The sequence below is a fragment of the Mauremys mutica genome, chromosome 5, assembly GCF_020497125.1.
Source record: "Mauremys mutica isolate MM-2020 ecotype Southern chromosome 5, ASM2049712v1, whole genome shotgun sequence".
NCBI classification, from domain to species: domain Eukaryota; kingdom Metazoa; phylum Chordata; order Testudines; family Geoemydidae; genus Mauremys; species Mauremys mutica.
In genome coordinates this window covers 53,966,845-53,992,151 of record NC_059076.1, presented here as the reverse complement: position 1 = coordinate 53,992,151, position 25,307 = coordinate 53,966,845, and the positions used below count along the sequence as shown (strand labels likewise).

Below are 25,307 nucleotides of genomic sequence, written 5' to 3'. Positions count from 1 at the left end.
ATATAGCTGGAATTAAATTAGAATTTGGTTTCATATAGCATCTTTAGGATTCTAGGTATATTAGGTCAAAATGCTCTCTTTAAATTACTGAATTTAAATTAAACTAGATCTCCAACAACATCTCTTGTTTCTTATAACTAGTTAAACCCAACATCAGTACTGAAATAGAAAGGCAGCCTGTCACAGGGCTGTTCTTTTAAGGGGAGTCAAATGCCCAGGCTCAGCTGAAGGGAATGAGCCAACTCAGGTCCACCTGGGGATATTTAACTGCCTAAGTAGCAGGAAGGCAGTTAATTAAGAGCACTGGGCCTAAGAAAAGGCTTAGGAGAGCTCTGTTTAGGAAGCTCTAGAGGAGGGGAGTCTGAATTAGGTAAAAGCCCCCCATGGAGGAAGGACTGCAGACTTCCCCATGTGGTGGGGAAGAAGCCTGGGGCCTTATAGCAGAAGAAGCTGGGGCTAAATCTGGAGACTTTTATCTGCTCTATGAGGTAAGACACTTTAAACTGTTGTAAAAATGCTCCTTTGAGAAGGCTTTATTAAGGGAACAGACTGCTGCAAAGTAGCTGTTTGACTGGGCTGTTATAATGGCCTTGTTGTTACCTCATGGGGGAGGGAGAAGGAGAAGTGAGGCAGGCCATAGCACAGCCATGTTCAGTACCAAGGGGTGCCCCTTCTATAACACCTTAGATATTAACCATTGCTATAATCCCTCCTTAAGCTATTTGTTGTAGAATAATAGATTTGTTGCTGCCTTGTTCCTGTGTCAAGTGATAGCTTCAACCCTTTCTTGAATGTGAAAGGCCAAAGTGTTTTGTCCAGTAACTCTCTGGCCTGTAGCTCCAAAACCTTTGTGCCAAGATTATTTGAGTTCTAATTTATTCATTGAACTAATACCCACACCACATACTAGTAGATAATTCTTTCTTATACTTGTTACCACAAGCTTTCCTCTTTTGTAGCTCACAAGGTCTCAAGCTTTAACCTTAACATGTAGTTTTCAAAAACATCACCTTAAAAACAGATTAAGATTTTTGCTAACAGTTAGCATAAAAATCAAAAACTACTTTCCTGTTATCCTTGACTATTGTTCTGCCCTCTAGCCTTTGTTCTCCCTGATCTCTATTTATCCATTGTTAACCCCCACAGAAAAAGGATTCACTGATGTTGCCATAGAGCTGCAAGATTTTGTTTATATATAAAACACTATTCTCTTTATTTTGCCAAATTTTGAAGTCCTTAGGCAAAACTTACAATGAGACTTTAAAAAGAAAATAGGAAAATTCTAATATCAGTAGCTTCTTAGAAACAAAGACTTACCATGTAGATTCAATTCAAAAGAAAATAAATATTTATTGCTTTAGATGTTGACCTATAAAATACTGTAACTATAAATTGTAACAGTTTTATCATGATAGATGGAATACTATATGAACAAATAATCATACAAAAATGCACAAATAGTGGAATACACATTTTACAGTCCCTAATATTTCAGAAGATTAGTTTATCCCCATACTACACATTCACTTTATTAGATCCCCTAAAATTAATGGGATTTTGTAAGCATTGGTAAATAATATTGTTAGATGAAAAGCCAGCAATATGCAAATGTATCTAAAGCTACTAAACTGTAACCTCACTGGTGTTCTGCAGTAATATGAGAATCCCTAAATTGATTGTGATCTAATCTTATAATGCAATTATATCATTTTGATTTTATATATTTTCCTTCAGAGTACTTTGTAATATGCTTATAAAAAGCATTAATGGGGGGGGGGAATACATCAAAACCTGAGACAGGAAGAATAAACAATTCTGAAAGCAAGGCAGTAATTATTTTAAGTATAAAATGGGGCAATGTGCACATTAATATGAAGTTAAAAATAACTGAAAGGATGTATTGTTTATTGCTGATCACTTTATTTAAAAGCTCTATTCAGGAACCACAGGTTTCCATAATAAAGAACCAAATTGTTCCTGGCTCCTGTGTGGGTACAGGGGAAGGTACAAGGAGTCTTATTAACTCTTGATTCACCTTTTCCTTATGCAGGACAAGGCACAAATGCACTTCCTATGAGTGCCCTGGGGTGAAGGATGTGAGTTCACAGCCCTATCCCCTTTTGCACACAATGTCATGTCTGGGTGGAGGGGCAATCCTCCTCTTTCCATTAAGTTAATCAACATCTGCAGAAACTATTTTAAAAAGCTTTCTAGCACTCATGGTTGAAAAGAAAAGAGCTCCAAATGTTAATCAAATGCAAACCAATCCTGTAGTGAGTGTGCTGCAGATAGGTGGCCTTTGTGCAATCTTGGTCCTTCTGTAATGGATGGGAGTTCTTGCCATGGATGCCTGGAAGGCAACTGAAACACCAACTTCATTAAAAACCTTGTCTATACTGAAAATTGCACCAGTTTAAATCAATTTTAAACTCTCTTTAGCTGAACCCCAATGTGCACACTTAAATCAGTTTAAACATTAGTTGTATCAATTTGGCTTCAGCTAAACTTTAAATTTAACAGTTAAACTGGTGCACTCTTCTAGTAGAGAGGGTTCATCTTTTATAGGCAGAGACTGGTGGGAGAAAATGTCCTCTTCTCCCAAAGGGCATGAGAACAGAAACCTGTGAGATGTGCAGAGACCTAGAAAGTCTATTTATGTGCCTCTGAAATGAATTAATAGGACATCTGACCTTCACTACTCATTTTACAGAGTAGCAGAAGGAGTCACTAATACCCAGAAAAAAACAGATGCCTGGAAATTTCAGGCATCATTCCACATAAGGGCCAGTAGTGACCACAAAGAAGTAAGAAAAGGGTAGGGTTTCTTTGACTCAAGATTCAACTAAGGCAACAATAAATATAATTGTAAGACCAACATTAAATATTGTGCAATGCAGTGCCTTTTGTAAAAAATACATTATACACAGGTTCTCTGCATTTAATCATGTTACTTGAATACTGATCCATCTAGTCTACCTCACCACTGCAAAATCCTATGTCCGCAGAACTTGAGAGCCACAAAGGCTGTCAACCACCTGAATTCAGCTAAGTGGTTGTAGAAGAGACATGATCCATCTCCTCACCAGGGGGATTCAAAAGTTCTTCCCTGGGTTGGTACACGGGGGGTGGTGACCATTTCTTCATTATATGTGCATAGTACCTGCTATTATTGTGTGCCTGGCATGATGGGATTTGATCATCCGTTGGATTTCTAGGGACTTAACTGCACTAGAAATAATAAATGCATCTCAATGTCACTCTCTGTTTACAGGCCTGTGCCTTAGTGGAACAATCTGATCTTAAAGTACTCCCCTTGTTTGTTACAATAAAATAATTAATAGATTACTGAATACTCATCTGCTGTTGCCATTATCTCAGTTTAATTCTACTTGTATTGGGGCTGGAGGAAGGGAGCTCATCAGGGATGCTATAAGCATGATGGGAGTATTCAGGTTGTATCATCCAGTTCCTGAAAAGGTCTATTAAGACTTGAGTTATAAGTAGCATGACATCTCCTGCTCCACACACAAGGATTCTAACAGTTCTCAGTGTAGTGCATTAAAATGCCACAGCCTAAAACTGATAACACACAGAATCCACAGCTGTTTGTGGCAATATATTGAGTAGATTATAAGGTTTTACAGCTTGGAGGAAAAAATGGGTTACAAAATAATGTGATTGCATCATGATTTTCTTGTCAGAAGTAATTAGAAGAATATAGGAGCATGTCAGCAGTCAGACTTGCTTGTCAGTCCCTAACCAGCTGAAATACAATAAGTGATGTCTGCATCCTTTAGGCTAACTCAGTTTGAAGGAAGACTAGGCAGACTTTTCACAGCTGAAAACATCTGTTACTGAAGCAATCTTGGCTGCAATTTCCATTAAGACAATTGTTAATTCCAGGTTACATGGCCATTGTGAAGAATGGGTTTGTAGACATATGTCCAGTATGGTTACTGATGATTGAAAGAACTAGTCATTTTTATATTGACATTTTCCCCATGCAAGGGGAAAAGACGGTTAGGATTGCAATGAAACAATGATAATGGAGACCTCAGATGGCTTAATAACTGAACAGTCTGTTTACACCTCTGCTTGTGACTGCTTTGGTGTGAGTTCATGTGCTGGTCAAGCCAGAACCCTGTTTCCTCTTGAGCTCAACAGTGATGTCTGCTAACTCAATTACCTTTGGCAAGTATTCTCACTACTGATGGGAAGTTCACCTGTCTTAAGAGTGACATTGTAAACCTCTTAGTTTTCCTTTCTTTCCTGCCTGGGGGGAGGTCAGGTATGGGGAAGGATAGAGAAACCCACATCTGCTAAAATTTAACTTCTGTTGCATGGAAATAATTAATAGTTCTGCTTAAAATAATTCCTATGTCCCCATTACCATGGCAAATGATTAGTCTGTAGTGAACAGAAGTAAAATCATAGTCTGATAGAGAAATTCAAGTAAGATTCCCTGGTGATAGGTGCCTTAGAAATACCATTCATAGAGATAAAACACACATGCCAAAGAAAGTAATCTGTACATCAAGGAAGACAGCAATATTATAAGGTGGAAAATGGCATCACTTAAAAATCATTCAGAAGAGCTATGAAACAGAGTTCTGAGTTAAGCGCCTTAACTGCTTCTGGATGAGAGCATGTTTAAACTGCCAAGCAAGATTAAACATTCTCCTACTGTAGACTGAAATCTGCAGATTTATTTATTAATTCTTATAATCAGACAGACTCAAGAAACTGAAAAAGAGATGGCTGCGATGACTTAACTGCAAGGGTGATGATGGCAGGGCGGGGGAAGGCAAAAATCCATTTCCCATATGTACTTCTGTCTGAGATCCCTGAGTAACACGATTCTAGAAGGACCATCTCATCAACGTGCAAGGCCACATTTTAAACCAATATTTTTTTAAAAGTTACCTTGAGCTAAAACATTAAAGGGGGAGGATTGTACTTCAGATCTTTTTTGACACCTACAGTAACTGAGGCTTCAATGATTAACACTACTCATCAGATCTGTTCCTTCCTGCACATGTATCATAAAGATCTCCTGCTGTTCCCAGCAGTCCCACAATAATTCAATACACTAGCAAAATTAGCAGCAGGAAACAAACCTTTGAAATTTTCTTCATTTATGAATAGCATTGTTCATTCAGTAAAGGATACCAGCTCCTGCTGTAATTCTTCATGTGTTAAGAAGGCTGCAAGTTATTTTCTCTCCATCAGCTTTAAAAAAAAATCAATAAAAATAAATACACATACAATTAAATATTGGATTAAACAGCCGACTGAGAATTCCTTTCACTCTTGAACTCTTCTGATTTCTTCTCTGAGGGAGGACTATTGTGTTGGCATTCCTTAGCAAACACTCAATAATGCTAAAGTGCTTTGAAGTTGCCATTGGAGAAAATAGAACAACAGATGGAGCATGAATAAACCCATACTGCTGTCTTTTTAATCTTAACAAAAGCAATCTTTCTTGGCAAAAAGTTAATATTTAATACCATTTATATATAGAAGTTTGTGATCCCTGATAAGCCAAAAACTGTGAAACATACAGAAGTGAAGTGTATATAAGTCCTTGCTTTTTTTAATTAGACGGATATATTGTCTGCTAGATATGTTTTTATAACACATGTGAGATCTTGTTCAGCATTGATCTGGGGGCTGGGGGCCCCAAAGGATGCAGTGAATTAGGATCTCAACAAAATATTACTGGAAAATTTGGACCTCATACTTAACAAGACCACTCATGAAATTCAATCAGTAGATATAATTCAAGTTGCCACAAATATAGCATTTGAGCTTTTGGAATTCCTTCTTTCATGAGTCTTCCCCTCCACCCCCCCTTACTTTTTACAATAAACTTTAAAGTTGCAATTTTTTTCTTTTATGCAGAGAGAAATAAAAAATAGTTTTCGTGAGGAAAAAATATTTTAATCTATTCAGTGTCTTTTGTAGCCATGTTGGTCCCAAGATATTAGAGAGCCAAGGTGGGTACAATATCTCTTCTCGGACCAACTTCTGTTGGTGAGAGGCAAGCTTTTGAGTTCACACAGACTTCTTCATGTCATCGTCTTCAGCATTTAATCTTGTTAGAATCTATGAACTCTTATACAAATAGTTTTTGATGAGACTCCCACAATAAAAACCATGCTAATGGAGGCCCAGAGCATCTACAGAAATATTGGGATAAGGGTCCCATTAGAATATAAGAATGGCCATAGGGGTCAGACCAAAGGTCCATCTAGCCCAGTGTCCTGTCTTCTAACACTGGCCAATGCCAGGTGCTCCACAAGGAATGAATAGAACAGGTAATCATCCCCATCACCCATTCCCAGCTTCTGGGGAAGAGTGGCTAGGGATACCATCCTTGTCCATCCTGGCTAATAGCCATTTATGACCTATCCTCCATGAATTATCTAGTTTTTTTCTTTTTTAACTCAGTTGTAGTCTTGGCTTCACAACATCCTCTGGCAAAGAGTTCCTCATGTTGGTTGTGTTGTGTGTAGAAATAGTTCCTTTGGTTTGTTTTAAACCTGCTGCCTATTTTCATTTGGTGATCCCTAGTTCCCTAGAAGGAGTAAATAATACTTCCTTATTTACTTTCTCCACACCGGTCATGATTTTATAGACCTCTATGATATTCCCCCTGTTGTTGTCTCTTTTCCAAGCTGAAAAGTCCCAGTCTGATTCATCTCTCCTCATATGGATGCTTTTCCATACCCCTAATTTTTGTTGCCCTTTTCTTTACTTTTCCAATTCTTATATATTTGAGATGGGGCGACCACATCTGCATGCAGTATTCAAGATGTGGGTGTACCATGGATTTATGTAGAGGCAATATGATGTATTCTGTCTGATTATCTATCCCTTTCCTAATAATTCCCAACATTCGGATAGCTTTTTTGACTGCTGCTACACGTTGAGTAGATGTTTTCAGAAAATGATCCACAATGAATCCAAGATCTTTCTTGAATGGTAACAGCTAGTTTAGATCATTTTATATGTATCATTGGGATTATGTTCTCCAATGTGCAGTACTTTGCATTTATCAACCTTGAACTTCATCTGCCATTTTCTTGCCTAGTCACTCAGTTTTGTGAGATCCCTTTGTAACTTTTTGTAGTCTGCTTTGGACTTAACTATCTTGATAGCTTTGTATCATCTGCAAACTTTGCCACCTCATTGTTTACCCGTTTTCCCAATCATTTATGAATATATTGAACAGTACTGGTCCCACTACAGATCCCTGCAGGACACGATTATTTACTCCTCTCCATTCTGAAAACTTAACATTTATTCCTATCCTTTGTTTTCTATCTTTTAATCAGTTACTGATCCATAAGACTTCCCCTCTTATCCCATGACTGCTCGCTTTGCTTAAGAGCCTTTGGTGAGGGACCTTGTCAAAGGCATTCTGAAAATCTAGGCGTTCTGAAAATCCTGGATCACCCATGCTTGTTGACTCCCTCAAAGAATTCTAGTAGATTGGTGAGGCATGGTTTCCCTTTATAAAAACCACATTGACTCTCTTCTCCCCCCCGCCCCAACAAATTATCTTCATTTATGTGCCTGATAATTCTGTTTTTACTATAGTTTTAACCAGTTTGCCCGGTACTGAAGTTAGTACCGTAACTGCTAGGATCACTTCTGGAGCCTTTTTTAAAAAATTGGTGTCACATTAGCTAGCTTCCAGTCATCTGGTACAGAAGCTGATTTAAATGTGGTTACATACCACAGTTAGTAGTTCTGGTGTTTCACATTTGAGTTCCTTCAGAACTGTTGGGTAAATAGCATCTGGTCCTGGTGACTTATTACTGTTTAGTTGATCAATTTGTTCCAAAACTACCACTAATGACACCTCAATCTGGGACAGTTCCTCAGATTTGTCACCTTTGGGAATCTCCCTCACATCCCCAGTGGTGAAGAATCATTTTGCAGCGTTTCTGGTGAGGTGGATGGGGGTTTTCTATTGGAACAATAAGTCACATTCTACACTGAGAACAGAGGAAATAATCAAATAAGAGAGGCAAGTGCCATCTTCCTGGAGTCTATATGCCTCACCTCTGCCTATGTAGATATTCTTCTCCATTCTTGCTGATAATGCTAATGTGTTTTTTATTGAAGTTCCACAACCTGTCTGTGGCTGCTTCCAAAACCCTATGTCAATGGGGAGGGAGTTCTTCAGCATTGGGAATGACTGCAGCCTGGGGCTGCATTAAATTTTTTTCTCAGTAATTTCTGCAAGATTAGGAGTGGATATGCCTTCCCCTCCATCCTGGCCTTTCCAACTGAGGGCTGTCCATTCCTCAGGCTTTTCCCTGTGTGACCAGACCCTACCTGATTTCTTTAAAATCCCTTTGGAACAATACAGGGAGAGGAATTGGCAGGACAGGCCAAGGAAGGGTCAGAAGAAGCTAGATATGGTGTATGTTAGGAGGCTGAGCGGCTGTTTCCCAACAGATATGGAAAGAGTCCAGCAGAGGGCGACAAATGATTAGGGGGCTGGAGCACATGACTTATGAGGAGAGGCTGAGGGAACTGGGATTGTTTAGTCTGCAGAAGGAAGAATGAGGGGAGATTTGATAGCTGCTTTCAACTACCTGAAAGGGGGTGCCAAAGAGGATGGCTCTAGACTGTTCAGTGGTAGCAGATGACAGAACAAGGAGTAGTGGTCTCAAGTTGCAATGGGGGAGGTCTAGGCTGGATATTAGGAAAAACTTTTTCACTAGGAGGGGGTGAAGCACTGGAATGGGTTACCTAGGGAAGTGGTATCTCCTTCCTTAGAGGTTTTTAAGGTCAGGCTTGACCAAAGCCCTGGCTGGGATGATTTAGTTGGGAATTGGACCTGCTTTGAGCAGGGGGTTGGACTAGATGACCTCCTGAGGTCCCTTCCAACCCTGATTTTCTATGATTCATTTTACATACAAACTACTCCCTTAAAATATTTGCTGTCAGTGCATAAGGTCCCATAAAAGAAGTAGTACCTCCACATCAGGGCTGATATATACTCCCACTGCAGAGGGAACTCTTGGTGAACTCTCTCATGTCCCATCCCTAAATAGCAGAGTGTTTCAGTCAGTCAGACCTTAAAATCAAAAGAGGAAGGAAACAATGTCATTGACATCTGTGCATAATAGTTCCTGGTGATGAGTGTACTTACAATAGAAGGCTTTCAAAATTATGAAAAACTTTTGCTTAACTTAGACATTTAATCATAATTAAAAGTCATTTATTTTTTTTGTGCTCCAACATGATGAAAAGTATTCTTTAAAGAACTTAAGTTTAAAGAGCTCCTACCATTTTAAGATGTTTCTATATATAACTTAAATAGCCGTGAATTATTGGAAAACCACATCACTAAGTACATATAGCTTGCATTAATAGCAAGAGGGTAATCGAATAGCCATTCCTAGTGCTTGAAAGCTGTAAGCTGCAAACAGGGCTCTTACGATTAAGTTATTAGTTCATCATGTTGATAGGCAAGAGTGGACTCCTCTCAATCCCAGAAAAAAATAGTTTTTGGGCAAAATATCAAAATCAAATGATGTGATGCCTCATAGAGGTTTTAATTGTGGTACTTAGAGTCCAATCTATAGAAGAGACTGTCAGGCTATGTATCTAATGATGCACCACAATCTCACCTCACAGTGAGGACCAGTAGTTGCATTACTACACACATCCTGGGTTGCCTGGCCCGGAGATATGTGTACCATGGTGAGGGACTCCCATAATGCAAGTCATGCTGGACTGAACTGCAATTACCATGAGACACTATGGTAGCATATCCAAATCAAAATGTTTCCAAACATTTATTTTCTTTGATAGAAAAATTGAAATTTTCTGTAGAAAGCAGATACTTTTTGCTAAAAATGTAAGTTGAAAACCTAATTTTCCATCCAAATAGTTTTGAAAGAACTTTTTCAACCAGCCCTACTCCCTTATATCATGTCCTACGTTTATGCCATGTGAGTGTGTGCTGGTACTATGTCATTCCCCTGTAACCCTGTATTCTTGTATCCTCCATTTTCTGTGTTTTGCCTACACCTTTGGGTCCAGTTTTCCCTCTGGGGATGTGTGCTCTGTCTCCCCTCAGGAACTTACTTCCCTGCATCAGAAAGCAAGTATCTCGGGTGCATTTGGCCACTTCCTATGAGCACCAGAGAGCTATTGGGGAGGGGACTGTTCCCTTCTTCTGAGTGATATTTCTACATCCCCCTGCTGGCTGACACTTGTGTCTGACTTTCAGCTGTTGAGCTCAGCCTTCACTGGTCCACTGTGAAATGGACCCAAAGAGGTGGTAGAGGACAGGACTGTGAATTCCATACACAGTAGCACGTTGGGGGCTGGAAATGGACTTGCTTCCTCTCCATCAAAGTTGGTGAGAAATATACTGTTGTCTCCTTTTACCTCTCCAACCACAGAAGTTGTTCATATGAGCCAAGGGGTAAAACTACAATTAACTGGATTAAAATTTAGCGAAATAAAAAAAACATTGAATAAATACAAGGGAAACTTTTTTAACTGTGACATCAATTAGCTTGTGGAATAGTCTCTCAAAGTTCTTATGTGCGCATAACTTGATGAGTGGAAACCCTATCACCTGAATAATTTAAAACTGGAAAGAAAATCCATCCTTTGTAGGAAACAAGCCTGTATTACCATAGGGTAAGTGGATGGTGGGGTCTCCCCTGCAAAAGGCAGAAATGGCAGTTAGGTGTAGAGCTGGTTGCAAACTTCTCTAAACTTTTCTTGCTAGAAAATGTTGACTCATCAAAACTGATTGATTTTTTTTCATGGAAATTTGTCCATTGTGACACAATTTCACTGTGTAGGCTTCTCAGGTCCAGGATGGAAACATTGTTCTTAATCAAGAGAGATCTCAGAATAGCACTCATCTGGGTTGTGGGCAACGTAGGTTCAAGTTCCTACTCTGAATCAAGCAGAGCAGGAATTTGAGCCTGTCTCCCAGCTGAGTACCCTAACCACTCACCAATTAGCTATTCAGGAGTGAAATCTTGTGTGGTGTTCTATGAAAAATTTAGATAAGTCTGCTTCCTACCAATGCAAAGCAAACACTTTTTTTAAACTTTTTTTGTGTGAAATCTAATTCTTTTTTTTCCTCCAGGCAGTCTCATCTAGCCACTTAACTGCCATTTCTGTCTTTGCAAATCTTCCATTAGAGTGCATATAGTGTGCATACCCATGTAGCCCTTCCCCTGCCCCCACCCTTAGCATGGGTATTCACAGCAGTGTAGATGGTGAGACATGGCTTAGGCAAGTAAAGTAAAAACACACCTGAAGGGCAAGGGTATGTTTCGTATACCTACCCTACACTGCTTTATTCAATACAGCTGTGCATCCCGATCTCCATTGTTGTTTTTAGCAGCGTGGTGTCCTGCCGCTGGAGCCTTTCCTTAGGAAAAAATTCTGGTAAGGGGGAAAGGCTCTGGCAGGGGGAGGCATCAGGAAAAGACTCTGCTGGCTTCCTGCTGCTGGAGACCTTTTTCTCCCCCCCCAACCCCCACAGGAGGGAAAGTCTCTGGCAGAGGAGGCCACTGCTAGAACCTTTCACTGACATGTACTATGCAGCACAGTGTGGACAGCATGCTTTTCACTGTGGCATGTAGCCACATACACACTACATGCAGCCAAAAGTGCTGTGTAGTGTAGATGTAGCCTTGCATGCCTGAATAGGTCTTCCTGTGAGGTGTGACAATTGTTAACTACATAATGGCAATTTAAATTTTCATTCCATGAGATTCAAAAAGAAACACCATTTCATTTGTCTGAAACATCAGATGTTTTCCAGATTTTAGGCTTTTCCTCTTTTTTCACATTTTTCTTCTCCCTATCACCTATCCTCTTTCCATTTTTTGCCCCCAAAACAGCTAGTTAGCTACTGCTAGGTCATGGTGTGCTCCCACATCTGCCCCATTCCTGCTGTTGAAACTTTCTGAAGTTCTTCTTTTGTGCTGAATTGTAATGTGATCAGTTTGGTTCCCTGTTCTGTGATCCAGTGACCAGAGGTGAAAGTAAGCCCATACGGTCCGGCATACCGCCAAGAGTAGTACGCCATGCCAGATCGGACCTGCTTTCCCAGGCTGACAATTTAAAGGGACTGGGGCTTCTGGCAGCAGCCAGAGCCCCGGGCCCTTTAAATCGCTGCCCGAGCCCTGGGGTAATTTAAAGGGCTAGGGGTTCCCGGCTACTGCAGTGGAGCCCCGGGCCCCTTAAATCTCCACCAGAGTCTGTAGCCCAGGGTAGCGGCAGCAGCCGGGAGCCCCTGGGGCTCCGTCGGCAGTTTAAAGTGCCCTGGGCTCGGCTTTGGTACTGGCAGCTGGAGCCTCAGGCCCTTTAAGTCACCCCCTAGCCCCGGGGCTCCCAGCAGCCGGAGTCCCAGGCCAGGCCTGGGGATTTAAAGGCCCTGCCTCTTCCTGTTGAGGCCCATTTTTACTGGACTCAGTGTTCACACATTCCACGTACCAATTCTAGTTAGGAATTAAGAGAGCAAATTAATGGAGTAGTTTCCATGCAGGTTTGACCACTTTGCATCCTCTTTCTTCTAGGTATACTTGAGTTGAGTTGGATTGAGTTTGTTGAACTGAACAATACTGCAGGTTTCTGTAACAACTTTTTAAGGAAGGAAAAAAAAAAAAGGAGCAGGTTGTTAGCCCACCTCAATCTGCTAAAGGATGGCTGGTGGACTGCTTTTAGTCTGGCTTCTTCCCTGCAGTCTGTTGGCATGGGTGACCCTAGCAAGAATTATGCTCCTGCTAGACTAATTCCTGGGGTCATAATGCAAGCCTTCCTGCCACAGTCCATGACTTGCCCTTTTTTAATGGAGGTGAATTTACCATAGAGCGAAGCAGAACTCCTGGCACAGGGAAGTGCAATTACTTCATGGTGCTAGGGCTAATCTGAGCCATTATATTTAAGCTAAACCCCTATATTAAGATAGATCAGTCTTTGAACTAAAACATCCCTTCTAAATGAGTCATAAGCGTCATGCTTAGCTAGAGAAACAACTGCAAAGAGTAAATGAAATTGCAAGTGAGACTATTGAGTATAAACATTGTTTAAGAATAGGTCATCCTTGTAAAAAGCCTACCCAGTGTTGTCAAGGTCAATGTCTGCTTGAATTGCTCTTGTTTACTTAAGCAGTTTTTTATACTGAACAGAACATAGCTGAAAAAAATGCTTAACTTATGGAGGGATTTAATTTTTTGTTCCTCCATTTTGTTATAATAATTAGTAATTTACTGTCAGCTTAAAATGCATTTTATATACTTTTTTTATAACCTACTTACTAACTCAAACTAAGAATTTTATTGCATTAAGTTTTATAATTAACCTATCTAGGAAACTATATCCTGAAATATATAAATATCCTAAATCAGATTTGTTTTCCTTAGGTCTGTCTTTTGAGGTATGCTCTAAGCATATACTACAGATTGGAAGAAATATCTTTGAAGCTGTAGTTTTGCATTCATAAATTGTTATATTATAGATCTGTGGAGCTGAGTATTGCAGGAGTTGGAGGACAGATTATAATGACCAAGAGGATAAATTTCCCATGTTTCATATAGTCTGTAATAGGAACTGGTAAATCAAATTAATTTATTAATACCACAAGCACTCTTGGATAGTATTTGCACACTCAGCCATACATCTACAGAAGTGTTGATCAATGTTCCGAGATCTTTCCTTTCTGGTCCAGCTAGCAGGCAGATGTTGAGCTATTACTGGAGGGAGGGAGAGGTGAATATACAGTGGCTTTCCTTCTCTGAAGGAAGAGGAGTGTAGACTAGGTTTCTTTTTCCTCAGTAGAGGGTTCCCTCCCCTTCTTTCAAATGGGCCCAAAGCTCCTGCACTTTGTCTCTTTTCTATGAGGAAGCCTACTAGCACTTTAGTTTCCTCTGTCTTTGGGTGTGGCCATTTGGCCAGCTCTCTGCCCCTGACCTCATTAGGGGTTGCCACTTAAGATCTTACGAAGACTGGGGCAGGAAGAAGTTATCAAAAGCTTTTTATTTCAAGTCTTGCAATAACATTTTTCTTAAAGCCCCAACTCCTAGAGTTCTGTTACAGTGTGGGACTCACCCCTGCGGCACCTCCTGCTGGTCATCTCCAGGAATTAGCTCATTTCCAGCCTTGGAGCGCCCTCTGCAGGCTGGTGTCCCGCTGCTGCTTGGCCCCCATGTCCCTCCCGGACCCAATACCCCGTTATCTGGGGTGCAGCTCCCTAGCCATACACCCTTCAGTCTCAGGGTGTCCCCTCCCTAGGGAACCCCCACCCACTATCCCCACCTTGTCTCAGTCTGGGCTACTGACCGTCCTCATCTAGCCCCTGCTCCCTGGGGCAGACTGCAGTGTAAAAGCCACTCATCATAGGCAAGTTTGGGTTTGAACCTGCTGCCTTTGCCTACTCCTGGGCTGCCCTCTGCAACCCCCCCCCCCGTACCTGTTGGCCTTATGCTAGGATGCAGCCTGGAGCTTTCCAGGCTGGAGCCTCTCCAGCTCCTCTGCCTTTCCCCAGCCCTGCTCCACTCAGGTACTCTGCTCAGGTCCCTCCTTCTCAGAAGCTAGAGGGAGTCTCTGTGCTCCTTGTTCAAAGCCTTTTTATAGGGGCCGGCTGTGGTCTGTTTGTGGCGTGGCTCCCAGCTGTGCTTACTTCCCCAATCAGCCTAGCTTTTACCCTGCCCCAGCCCTCTGCCAGGGCTGTTTTAAGCCCTTCTGGGCAGGAGCGGGGGACCACCCTACTACACCCCCCCACCTCAAGATCCCCTCCACCGGGGGGGGTGTCGCCCTACCAGCCTAGCTTTCCCCTCAGCTGGACCCACAGGGAATTCCTCTCTTCTCACAGGCTCTCCATCTTCTGGAGCCACCCGCTTCCCATCTCTAGGATCTGAGTTCCCAACATAGACCGCTCTGGTCCTACGTGGGTTCCCCCTTCAGTTTTGCTTCCCACATTGGCTCTCATGTGGGTTCCCAGGTTGTCTGGGGCCTCTGTGCCCCGGACAATCCCCTCTTTGGGCCCTCGTCGTCACCACCCCCTCCTTCAAGGCAGTCTCAGACCTGGCCTGGTCCTCCAGCTTCCCCCTCTTTCTCTGGGGACTAGGCCGCTTTCCCTGGTGCCCCTTGTGGCAGAGGAGGCACAGCCAGTGCTGACCCCTGACCACCTCAGGGCTAACCTGGGCCCTGTGAGTCCCCCAAGGGCACTTCCTCTTCCAGTGCCCCAGTTCCCCAAAGGCCCAACAAGTTTGGAGCCCACCCTGTTAACTTCACAGGGGGCATGCTTGCAGTTCCATAGTGTCCTGGGTAGAGCCTCCCTGCTCCAGTCCGGTAGGGGCACTCCTTTTTCAACTGTCCCACTTGCCCACAGGTGAAACAGTTTTTAGGCTTCAGCACCGGTCTCCAGCCCTTGGTGCCTAGCCCCTTATAGGGTCTGGGTGCCCACTCCTGCAGCAGCCAGAGCAACTCCCTCTGCTGCTTGGCAAGCTGGACTACCCAGGCTCTCCAATAACAGGTCCTCTTCTACACCATCAGTCTCTCTCGATGCAGCACAGTCCGATTAGTCCCTTGTTCTGCCCCTTGTATGGGGGATGGACCGCTCGTGCCCACATTCTCCACCATTTGTTATGGTACGGGCCTCACCCCTGTGGTGCCTCCTGCTGGTCGTCTCCAGGAATTAACTAGTTCCCAGCCTTGGAGCGCTCTCTGCAGGCTGGTGTCCTGTTGCCGCTTGGCCCCCCGTGTCCCTCCCGGACCTGGTGCCCTGTTATCTGGGGTGCAGCCCCCTAGCCATACACCCCTCAGTCTCAGAGTGTCCCCCCCACACTATCCCCACCTTGCCTCAGTCTGGGCTACTGCCAGTCCTCATCTAGCCCCTGCATGTTTACATGCTGTAATTATGAGAGAATCTCATTTTTCATTTACAAAAAAATCTTCCATGGTTGTGGAGAAAACTTCAGCCCTGAAAGGCTAAAGATACACTTTTTCTTAAAACAAAAATTCTCCCTCTCTTTAAGCAAACTTCTGGGTTTTTGAAGCCCAACTCATCCTTTTTGAACACTTTGGGTCAGCTAAAATAACTATCAAGTCTCCTGCCAGGAATATAAAGGGAAACAGAGTGGGCAGCTGGCTTGTTTATGGGAAGGGATTTTTCAGATTTGAATATCTGTAGCTGGGGTCTGAATTTCAGTTATGTGGAACCACAAATGTGAATGTCATGAATTTTGCCCAAACCTCAGCCCCCAAAATGACTCATGCAGATGGAGGAGGATCTTCACTGTGAATGTAGACACAAATATGTGGGCTTAGTTCAGGCTTTGTCTTCACTTTGTCCAAACTTTCTCAGGGTTGGAGTAGTTGAGAATTCTGAACCTCCCTTTGTTTCCTCTCAAGTGGCTGGGCTAATGTAACTATTTGTATTACAGTCCTGTTCCTGATTAGAGGTATCTGGAAGAAGAAACAGCTTGGCAGTATGATGCCACTGTTTTGTCCTTTCCAGAATATAAATTAATGTAATTCAAGAACTTATAAATAGCATTACAAACTCTAAATGTCAGGACTTATTTTATGGCACTTGTTCCAAAGAGTTTGTATTAACATTATTAAATCTAAATTTCATATCATAGAATCATAGAATATCAGGATTGGAAGGGACCTCAGGAGGTCATCTAATCCAAGCCCCTGCTCAAAGTAGGACCAAATAAATCATCCCAGCCAGGGCTTTTTTCAAGCCTGACCATAAAAACCTCTACGGAAGGAGATTCCACCACCTCCCTAAGTAACCCATTCCGGTGCTTCACCACCCTCATAGTGAAAAAGTTTTTCCTAATATCCAACCTAAACCTCCCCCACGGCAACTTGAGACTATTACTCCTTGTTCTGTCATTTGCTACCACTGAGAAGAGTCTAGATCTATCCTCTTTGGAACCCCCTTTCAGGTAGTTGAAAGCAGCTATCAAATCCCCCCTCATTCTTCTCTTCTGCAGACTAAACAATCCCAGTTCCCTCAGCCTCTCCTCATAAGTCATGTGCTCTAGCCACCTAATCATTTTTGTTGCCCTCTGCTGGACTCTTTCCAATTTTTCCACATCCTTCTTGTAGTGTGGGGCCCAAAACTGGACACAGTACTCAAGATGAGGCCTCACCAATGTCGAATAGAGGGGAATGATCACATCCCTCGACCTGCTGGCAATGCCCCTACTTATACAGCCCAAAATGCCGTTAGACTTCTTGGCAACAAGGGCACACTGTTGACTGATATCCAGCTTCTCATCCACTGTAACCCCTAGGTCATTTTCTGCAAAACTGCTTCCTAGCCATTCGGTCCCTAGTCTGTAACAGTGAATAGGATTCTTCCGTCCTAAATGCTGGACTCTGCACTTGTTCTTGTTGAACCTCATCAGGTTTCTTTTGGCCCAATCCTCTAATTTGTCTAGGTTCCTCTGTATCCTATCCCTACCCTCCAGCATATCTACCACTCCTCCCAGTTTACTGTCATCTGCAAACTTGCTGAGAGTGCAGTCCACGCCATCCTCCAGATCATTAATTAAGATATTGAACAAAAATGGCCCCAGAACCAACCCTTGGGGCACTCTGCTCGAAACCGGCTGGCAACTAGACATGGAGCCATTGATCACTACCCATTGAGCCCGACGATCTAGCCAGCTTTCTAGCCACCTTTATAGTCCATTCATCCAGCCCATACTACTTTAACTTGCTGGCAAGAATACTGTGGGAGACTATATCAAAAGGTTTGCTAAAGTCAAGGAATAACACATCCACTGCTTTCCCCTCATCCACAGAGCCAGTTATCTCCTCATAGAAGTCAATTAGGTTAGTCAGGCATGACTTGCCCTTGGTGAATCCATGCTGACTGTTCCTGATCACTTTCCTCTCCTCTAAGCACTTCAGAATTGATTCCTTGAGGACCTGCTCCATGATTTTTCCAGGGACTGAGGTGACACTGACTGGCCTGTAGTTCCCCAGATCATCCTCCTTTCCTTTTTTTAAAGATGGGCACTACATTAGCCTTTTTCCAGTCATTCGGGACCTCCCCCAATCGCCATCACATCCGCCAACTCCTTTAGCACCCTTGGATACAGTGCATCTGGGCCCCATGGACTTATGCTCATCCAGTTTTTCTAAATAGTCCTGAACTACTTCTTTCTCCACAGAGGGCTGGTCACCTCCTCCCCATACTGTGCTGCCCAGTGCAGCAGTCTGTCTTCAGAAACGAGGTCAGCTCCCAGATTCAAAAAAAGCATTGTGTACATTAGCTTTTTCCACATCCTCTGTCACTAGGTTGCCTCCCTCAATCAGTAAAGGGTCCACATTTTTCTTGACTTTCATCTTGTTGCTAACATACCCGTAGAAACCTTTCTTGTTACTCTTAACATCTCTTGCTAGCTGCAACTCCAAGTGTGATTTAGCCTTCCTGATTTCACTCCTGCATGCCTGAGCAATATTTTTAGTCATCCCTGGTCATTTGTCTAAGCTTCCACTTCTTGTAAGCTTCTTTTTTGCATTTAAGACCAGCAAGGATTTCACTGTTAAGCCAAGCTGGTTGCCTGCCATATTTACTATTTCTACACATGGGGATGTTTTTTTCCTGCAACCTCAATAAGGATTCTTTAAAATACAGCCAGGTCTCCTGGACTCCTTTCCCCCTCATGTTGTTCTCCCAGGGGATCCTGCCCATGAGTTCCCTGAGGGAGTCAAAGTTTGCTTTTCTGAAGTCCGTATTCTGCTGCTCTCCTTTCTTCCTTGTGTCAGGATCCTGAACTCAACCATCTCATGGTCACTGCCTCCCAGGTTCCCATCCACTTTTGCGTCCCCTACTAATTCTTTCCATTTTGTGAGCAGCAGGTCTAGAAGAGCTCTGCCCCTAGTTGGTTTCTCCAGCACTTGCACCAGGAAATTGTCCCCTACACTTTCCAAAAACTTCCTGGATTGTCTGTGCACTGTTATATTGCTATCTCAGGAGATATCAGGGTGATTAAAGTCTCCCATGAGAACCAGGGTCTGCAATCTAGTAACTTCTGCTTCTTGCTGGAAGAAAGCCTCCTCCACCTCATCCCCCTGGTCTGGTGGTCTATATCAGACTCCCATCACAACGTCACCGTTGTTGCTCACACTTCTAAACTTAATCCAGAGACTCTCAGGTTTTTCTGCAGTTTCATACCAGAGCTCTGAGCAGTCATACTCCCCCACATTTTCTGCCCTGCCTATCCTTCCTGAACAGTTTATATCCATCTATGACAGTACTCCAGTCATGTGAGTTATCCCACCAAGTCTCTGTTGTTCCAATCACATCATAGTTCCTTGACTGTGCCAGGACTTCCAGTTCTCCCTCCTTGTTTCCCAGGCTTCTTGCATTTCTGTATAGGCACTTAAGATAACTCGCTGATTGTCCTGCTTTCTCAGTCTGAGACAGGAGTCCTCCCCTCTTGCACTCTCCTGCTCGTGCTTCCTCCCGGTATCCCATTTCCCCACTTACCTCAGGGCTTTGGTCTCCTTCCCCTGGTGAACCTAGTTTAAAGCCCTCCTCACTAGGTTAGCCAGCCTGCTTGTGAAGATGCTCTTCCCTCATTTCATTAGGTCGAGCCCGTCTCTGCCTAGCACTCCTTCTTGGAACGCCACCCCATGGTCGAAGAATCCAAAGCCTTCTCTCCGACACCACCTGCGTAGCCATTCGTTGACTTCCACAAATTTAGAGGAACATTATTAAACCTAAATTGCATATAGCATATACACCGCTACCCCAATATAACATGAATTCAGATATAACGCAGTAAAGCAGCACTCTGGGGGGGGTGGTGCGCACTATGGTGGATCAAAGCAAGTTCGATATAACCCGGTTTCACCTATAATGCAGTAAAATTTTTCTGACTTCCAAGGACAGCATTATATCGAGGTAGAGGTGTAGTTCCTCATCTGGTATGAATTTGCTCAGCTCAGTTGAACTCAGTGGAGCTACATCACTTTACACCAGCTGAAGATACAGCTGTGTGTGTTTAATCACTTTTATTTACTCTTCCTGAACTGCTATGAGTTTTTATATTGCTAGAAAATAATCCATAAACAACATAATGGTGAAGTGTCAAACTCATATCCTTGCTACACAAAATAGCATAGAGAAGTTACTGTACCTCCATGTAAAATCACTAAATTACTAGTTTCATTTTTAAACCTTAAGAGAATAACTGAAAACAGATGGTATGTGTTTCAAAATTTATTTGGCTGAAAATGTTCAATATGTGCATGTCAATCACATTTTGTCAGAGGAGCTTCATTTTTTTTAATATGTCAGTATGTAGTTGCAATACAAATTCTATAATTCTTCAAATGCAGGCAAACATAATTAACAGTATTTCAACTAGTGTTCGTTTCTCGTCATTCCCCTAGTCATAGTCTGCAAATATTTACAAAATAGCATCAACTTGAAATGCATTCACTTGAAACATCTTGTTTTATCATTTGGATTAATTATTTGTAAGGCACAGGAAGCAAGAATGTGTTCTTGACCAGCTTAGCACTCCTTCAAACTGACTTTTTGTGTGATAGGTAGCTTAAAAAAAAAACCAAAACTTTTGTGTGTGTGTGTGCACGGTCTTTTCCAACTTCCCGCCCCCCCAAAAGGCATTGTTGGTATTCTCAAAGGTGGCAGAAATGGATCAATAAAAATGTTACACTATATGCATTTCAGATGATTAAGTATTTTTTATTTTAAAAAATATATATATAATATTAGTTGCACATTGCCTTGCTGGGTTGTTTGAGCCTCCCCCTTTTTTTCTTTTGCACATTTTAAAACCTGGCTATACATTTTCAGAGCTTTACAAAGGATTTTACCCACATGGCTTCTATTCACTGGGACTCACACAGGTAACCACCAAACGAGTGCTTTGTCTATGTAGCTCCTTATCCTGACTCCTTTGTTTAAAGAGACTGCCCCTTGCTATTTTTTTACAGTGTCTAACACAATGGGACCTCAATTTGATCAAGCCCTCTAAGCACTACTGTAATACAAACAATAAATAATAGTCCCTATTTTTCTTCAGTTGGTTCACAGAATTTTCAGTAAGGCTTAAGTTTAATAACTTGATGACTCCTCCACTCTTTCTTTAAATTGCAGAGGCACTGTTAATACAAAATAATATGGGTTTCTTGCAGTAGGATGCATTATATTGGCCTGAAATTACTTGGTTTCATTGGTGCACAACCAATTGCAGCAAAGATGCTAGTGACTGAACAGGCATGGGGGCTAACCTATCTTTCCACCACAAAAGGTGCCTGTGCCAGTTTGCTTTTTCTAATGAAGAGAAAAAATATCATGCATAGACAAACTGTGCACTTAATAAACTTGCATTGACTTTAATGGAAATTTTGCCTGAAAAGGAATGCAAACTTGGTCCTAAAGATTATAACACACAGTACAGATGCTATTCAGTAAATCTGTAAAATTTGGGTAGACTCCCTCCACCAGCCCTGCTTTCTATCTGGATGCATCTCTTAAAATATCTTACATAGTTTCCCAAAACTTCCATATATGTAAAAATGATGGATTTTTGTCTCTTCATATGTCTAGCAAAAATGTTTTTTTTTAACTTTTCTCTAGCATCTCTAGAAAGGTAGTAACACAAACATTCAGTAGAAAGTGTGATCTCCCCATAATTATCTAGCTGTTCACCAGAAAGATCACTAGCCACTAATTTTTTAGTATATGAGGAATGTTGACTGGTCTGGTCTTCATACAACTCGATGATTATAAAATCATTATCTTTACATTTGTTAGAGTACTATATTTTCTACAAAGATGCATTTTGATTGCTGAAGCAAGTTACGTGTGATAGAGAAGGCACTTGCATTAGTAGGAGCATTGCCAGCAAATAAAGGGAAGTGATTATTCCTCTCTATTCGGCATTGGTGAGGCAACATCTGGAGTACTGTGTCCAGTTTTGGTCCCCCCCACTACAGAAAGGATGGGTACAAACTGGAGAGAGTCCAGCGGAGGGCAATGAAAATGATTAGGGGGTTGGGACATATGACTTACGAGGAGAGGCTGAGGGAGCTGGGCTTATTTAGTCTTCAGAAGAGTAAGGTGGGGATTTGAGAGCAGCCTTCAACTACTTGAAAGGGGATTCCAAAGAGGATGGAGCTTGGCTGTTCTCAGTGGTGGCAGATGACAGAACAAGGAGTTATTGTCTCAAGTTGCAATTGGGGGAGGTCTAGGTTGGATTTTAGAAAAAAAAATTCACTTGGAGGGTGGTGAAGCACTGGAATGGGTTACCTAGGGAGGTGATGGAATCTCCATCCTTCAAGGTTTTTAAGGCCCATCTTGACAAAACCTTGGCTGGGATTTAGTTGGGGTTGGTCTTGCTTTGAGCAGGGAGGGTGACTAGATGACCTCGTGAGGTCTCTTCCAAACCTAATCTTCTACGATACTATGACAAAAATAATCAAAATGAGATTTACTAAGACTGGAGACAGTGAATACCCTCAACTGCAGTGTGTGTTATGTGGTGAAGTCCTGTTGAATAACAGCTTAAAACTATCTCTTCTATGCAGACACTTAGAAACAAAACATGAACAACACAAGGGCAAACAAGAATTTTTCAAGCAGATGTGAGCACAGCTAATGGTGAGTAAAGACAGTCTTGTGCTCTGCTGCTGACAATATTAAGGCCCATGAAGCATCATGCTTAAGAGTTAGAGTTGCAATGTCGGGAAAAGCTCACACCATAGCAGTGGGACTAATACTACCTATGGCTACAGACATGATAAGCACTATGCTTGGCAAGAAGGCCCATATATTCAGTTAGTGCCATTAGTAAACAACACAATGTCACATTAAATTGATGACTTGGCCAATGATGTCCTAACTCAATTAATGAACCATGTCACTAGCAGCCAATATTTTGCTCTGCAGCTGGAAAAATCCATGGATGTGGTAAGCTTAGCTCACCTTCTGGTGTACATGGAGTACATTTACAAAGGTGCAATGCAGGAGGACATTTTTGTTTTGCCAATCGCTGCTGCCAGAACAACAGCTGAGGAGATCTTTCCTGTTGCTTGACAGCTTCATAAATCAACATAATATCTAGTCATGATGTATTGGCATCTTCACTGATGGAGCAAAGACAGTGACTGGTAGGCATAATGGAGTAGTGACATGTATTAGAGCAGTGACCCAATGAGATGTGCATGCATTGCAGTTTACATAGGGAAGCACTTGCTGCCAAAAGAATGCCCACCAACTTGAAGGAGGTGCTGGACAATGCTGAGAAGATTGTAAACTTTATAAAAGCTTGACCCTTGAATTCAGGAATCTTTTCCACTCTGTGTAATGAAATCTTCCCAAACGTGCATGAATTCTCGACAACGAATGAACTACAGTTTCAAAACAGTGTTAAAAGTGACATAAAGCAACGTCTTACTGAACTGGCAAACCAATTAAGTGAGTACTTTCCCTCAATGGGAAACACAAACAAATGGGATCACTACTCTTTCACATTTTTTTTTTCTGCAGAACCCAGGGTGCAAGACTTGTCAATAAAAGATCAAGAGAATCTCCTGGACATCTCAACTGATGGCAGAGTCAAGACTGAGTTCCAACAAAAGCAGTTGGCCAAGTTTTGGATCTAAATGAAATCAGAGTTCCCCAAATTGTCTGACAGGGCTGTCAAGGTTTGGATGCCGTTTGATATAATTTGTTTGTGAAAGTGGATTTTCATCACTCATAGGAATGAAATAAAAATACACGTCATCACCTTTGTGTAGAAAACAACTTATTACAAACTACCATGTCACTCCAAACATTATGCACCTGTGCTCAAAAAACAACCTCATCCTTCAGATTACTGGTGAGTGGTACTAGGAAGTCATTAAAGTTGGTCAAAAGTAAGCATACATTAAAACTAAACCCATAAATTATGTATTATTATTATAGTCCTATATATTGTGTTTGTGTATTCTTTGTACATTTTGTACAATACTTGGGCATTAAAAGGGTTAAAATATAAAACTTGTATTCTGGAAGGGGGTATGCAATAAGAGAAGTTTGAGATGGTCTAAATTAGAGGTTCCTGACAAATGTTTGTCTAACCTGATCTTAAAAACCTCCAATGACTGAGATCCCACAACCGTCCTAGGCAATTTAAGGGATGTGTAACTCCCTTTGATTTCTCTTATCATCGACTTTGTATACAGCACCATGTTGACCTAAGTTTCACTACTCCAGTTATGTGAATAATGTAACTGGAGTTGACATAGCTTAGGTCAACTTATCACAGTGTCTTCACTGTGCTGTCTCCCATCGACTTACCTTGCTCTTCTTGGGGAGCTGGAGTACCAGAGTCAACCTGAGAGCACTCTACTGTCGATTTTAGCAGGTCTTCACTAGATCCGCTAAATTGACACCTGCTGCATCAATGCTGCTGCAATTGATCTCTCCTGACAATCCCATCATGTTGCAGTCAAATGTGATGGTGGAGTCAATGCAGTTTAGGCATGAATTTAGGCATCGAAGCAATTATGTATATGCTCAGACATATAAGTATGTATGTAGGCTCACATATTTGACTTTTGGGCCTTTAATTACCATGTATATACATGCATTTCATTTGTTCAGAGTATGAATTGTATTCCTGCCTGTTTTGTACATAACACTTTATTTTTCATTTGTGCCTTATCTGCTGTATGTTAATATTCAAATGTGCTTATCTGTTGATGCACACTACCCTTCATTCATTCATGGTCCTCAATTATTGTAACAGGTGAGCAATCAGCCTAAAAAAGATCTGTCATATTGCTCTCTTGTAACTGTGAACTAAAAACGGTTCAGGAACATTGCTAATCTGCCTTGGGTTTCTTCTGTAAATGAAAAGAGCTGTTAATGGCACCTTTTTAAATTAAAATAACGCATTCAGTTAACCACCATCTTCATCTGTGCAAGTTTGTACTTGGAGAAGATGGGCATGACAACAGACTTTTATGATTCCCATAAGAACAGAAATTTGGTAATTATCAGGTATAGATCTGGAGCTGTTACTATCTCCAAGGTAATATAGGGATTACTGGGAAGAAGATTGCGACTGAGTCCTGGTACCAATGTTCTGGCTACAATGTGGTGTACACACAACTTCACTATCTGAGGATTTACATCTCTTCAGCTGAATGCTGTAACTAGTGACAGGTATGTTCAGTAAAGTGCTATGTTTCATGAGGACTTAGAATGAAAACCAATCCTCTTGTTAATTAACAAATTGAGAAAGTGCTCAGAATTTAGCAAA

General features: G+C 41.9%; 1 long non-coding RNA gene across 1 annotated transcript; it reads left to right on the top strand.

Annotated features, from left to right (window-relative positions):
- The first annotated feature begins 309 nt into the window (after nucleotides 1–309).
- LOC123371841 lies at nucleotides 310–25,011 on the top strand. The gene is made up of 3 exons (XR_006579954.1): nucleotides 310–488; nucleotides 22,585–22,657; nucleotides 23,546–25,011. It is a non-coding gene; the product is annotated as an uncharacterized LOC123371841 (long non-coding RNA).
- The last annotated feature ends 296 nt before the right edge of the window (nucleotides 25,012–25,307 follow it).